The sequence below is a fragment of the Hermetia illucens genome, chromosome 5, assembly GCF_905115235.1.
Source record: "Hermetia illucens chromosome 5, iHerIll2.2.curated.20191125, whole genome shotgun sequence".
In the NCBI taxonomy this organism is placed as follows: Eukaryota; Metazoa; Arthropoda; class Insecta; order Diptera; family Stratiomyidae; genus Hermetia; species Hermetia illucens.
In genome coordinates, this window is record NC_051853.1 from 84,104,828 (window position 1) to 84,108,331 (window position 3,504).

The following is a 3,504-nucleotide window of genomic DNA, read 5'->3' on the forward strand; positions in this document are numbered from 1 at the left end:
TATTGAAACTCTCACTGCATCTCCCTGAGACGTCATCTTGGCCTCATGGCGAACCTCCTCTTATAGGAAAACCTTACTAGTAGTCAGGAAGATTCTCAAAGCCAAAACGTACAACCCCTCCTTTTATGCCCTCATCAGGGACAATTGCATCACATCTAACACAAAAAACAAAACGCATGTGCAAATCAAACCCCCATTCCATTCAAGCACTTTTCCATATTAAACCTCTATGAGCGTAACGACTCCCCCTCCAAAGCGGAACTTGTATCACATGGTGAAATCAAAACTCAAAAATGGGAAGCTCTTGGATGTGCGGTAGTCTCAAAGGTGCAACAACTCTGTACTATGCCCACGACAGCCACAACCTCTGTTCTTTCAGCTGAGCTTCTAGCCATTGTCCAAGAAATCAAATTGTCAAGTACAGCCAAGCTAAAGCAAATCCCCATTCGTCATTGACTCAATTCAGGCCATTCAAGCTCTAATTAATAAGTCAATTACCTGGCTGCCGGGCCCACGATGAAATGAGAAAAGCTCGAAAGTGTAGAAAGTTTTTTCTACCGTATTCAAATTATAGCCCGACGTGGATCTCTGTCAGACACAGCTATAATAATAATCGTTGGCGCAACAATCCATATTGGGTCAGGGCCTTGAAGTGTGTAAGAGCACTTCATTCAAGGCCGTAACGGTACACCATAGTACACTGTGGGAGGCAATGCGGTCAGCATTGCGCTCGCACGAGATTGTTACCCTCATTTGACTGAGGTACTCATTCACAGCTGAGTCGACTGGCATCCGACGTCAAATCACGATACAAATTCCACTCCCACCAGTGAGATTTGAACCGGACACGTAATATATGCATATATTATGTAAAAATATCCACTTTGAAGTGACTGAGATTCAAAATTTGCACAGAAGCGACAGCTTTGACCAAGTATAACTTTGTTAGTAATAGTGCGATTTTCACCAAATTAGGCAGAATCGTGGTCTATGCTGTAGCTTACATTTCGTGATTCAAGACTGAACTTAAGGGTATTTTGGCGTCCAGGCACCATATAGTGGCAGCCTCTTGATTTTTTCAGATTTTTCGGTGGAGTAGCTTCTGAGACAGGGTTCGTTAAAGAAGTTATCAATTTCAAAATTAAGACTGGCTTCGAGAAGTACTAACCGAGACCTTTAATTTGATACCCCACATGGCTATATTTGATGAAAATTATATCCCCCTTCTGCATGTATGGAGACCCCCCTTAAATTCGACCTAAAAGAATGTAACTCACTGTATGCGTGAGCGTTCACAGTTCTCACACAAAACCTTAAAAATGAGCGAGGAGTCTTGTAAATATACAGGGTAATCTATAGAGGACCACTTTGAGGTATTGAATGGAGTCCTTCTATTAATGGCCGATAATTTATTGAATTCCTTCGTTCAACGACTAGCTATTTTCGTAATAAATAAGTGGTAAAAACTTAAACTTGCAGTTTTTTAGTAATCATGTCCACAGCAAAAACACTTTTAGGAAAACACGATTTTGAGATACGCGTTTAAAGTGTCAAGTTTGTGTTTTTCATTTTAAAAATTAGCTTATTTATTTACATAAAACACTACGCTTACAAGAAAATGTTAAGGATCTTTGGTATAATGACGTTGATTTAAAATCCATGATTAGAAATTTTATTCGCAGTATACTTGATCACATGAGAGATGCAATTAAAATTGGGGGCGGGGCTGCAAAGTATTGAAGTATTAATTCAATAATAATGCATACATATGTTACTCAAGTGATAAAATCGTGTTTTGTTTATCTAAATTGAAAACTTTTGTTTTTATTCCTACTTAAAGTTGAAATTTTGCATATTTTCATAGCGTTCATAATTCAATGGGCAAATGGAATGGGGAAACACACAAAAGGAAACCATCTAAGCGTCATTGACATACCAATACATTAACCACATGGGTAATGGGCCAATTAGCTACCTTGTTCCTACCCCAAAGATATACAATGGTATTCCGTACCCCTTTGGCATTGGATTTGCTCCTCCTATATACAGTCTTCGGTATTCGGATGGCTCAAGTGGTTAGCAAGCTGGATTGTCGTAGCCGAAGGTCGCGGTTTAAATCTCACTAGTAGCAGAGGGATTTCTTATCATGTCTACTAATGAAAAATATAAAAATGGAAATGAACTTGACGAAATAAAATGACGAATCCAGCTCGTAAATAGAACCTTCTGCACGGTCCTAGCGATTTTAAAAGTCAGCTGCATACACAGGAAAGCAAGACTCCGAGCATTCAAAATTATAATAAGACCTGTGATATGCTACAAATGTGAAACATGGTCTCTAACACAAACTCCCAAAAAACTGGTCAATACCTTCGAGAGGAGGGTTTTGAGAAGAATAATAATATGAGCTAGAGGACAACTAATAACGGATCAGATACACCATGAGATGTACCAAATATTTGAAGACCCTGAAATCTCCAAATTAATTATACTTCGGAAGTTGCAATGGATCAGGTACGTTCATCATATGGACGATACTCGGATACATAAAAGGGTATTTGAACGGAGAGCAGAAGGACGAAGGCCAGTAGGATTTGCAGTCATGTCGGGCTCTGGGAATTAAATAAAGGAGCATTCAACATCTGCGAGCCGCTTCGGTCACGCTGCTCTCAGTGCAGAGGTGAGGCATCGTCTGACGATTTGCCTTTGCTCTGGTCAAAAACCGTGAAGACGTCGTCACCTAATATTTTTTGAAAGATATCCTCAAAAATGTATATTCATTTATATACGAAGCAATTTACTCTAGCATGAAAATTTTAAAAAATTTCGGAAACAAGATCAAAGTGTTATTTTGAAATAGCGGGAAGAGACTAAAACACCTATACCATTACATTCTACTTGATGGACTTGATAATGTGACGCCTACATACAGAGTTTTAAATTTTGGTAAGTATTTATATTATCGCCTCCGGTTATATAATTTTAAATTAAGTTAGTTACTATCAGTCTATCAATGGTTCACGAAAGTTTGTTTTTTTGCTCTAATATCCCCTTCAACCTTTCCTAGCTAGAATTTAAAATTTCTCTATGTAATCTCGAAGCTGAAATTCCCCATATTTTTCTGGAATTTACATACGTCGATTCTCTCCTTCTTGATAAATATTTTGCTCTCAAGGAAAATATTCTCTAACAGTAAAGAACGACGCATTGTTGCGGATATCATACTTTAACTTTTAAACAACCAAACTTGCCACTTTGAATACTTTTTCACCATTGTTTATACATACATATTGCAAAATTTATGCTTAACTGCGCTTACACTTTCATACGCTACGCTAGCTTACGTTACCATTTTAGTTAGTGCTCAGCCTAAGATAAAAAGCGAATAGATGAAGAATCTAAGCAATGAAGTTATTGTTAAGTAAAACTGAAACTAAATTTAACGAATCATGTACTGAGTGTTCAAGAACCTAGTTAAAAGGCAAATATCAAAACGGCTTGTAG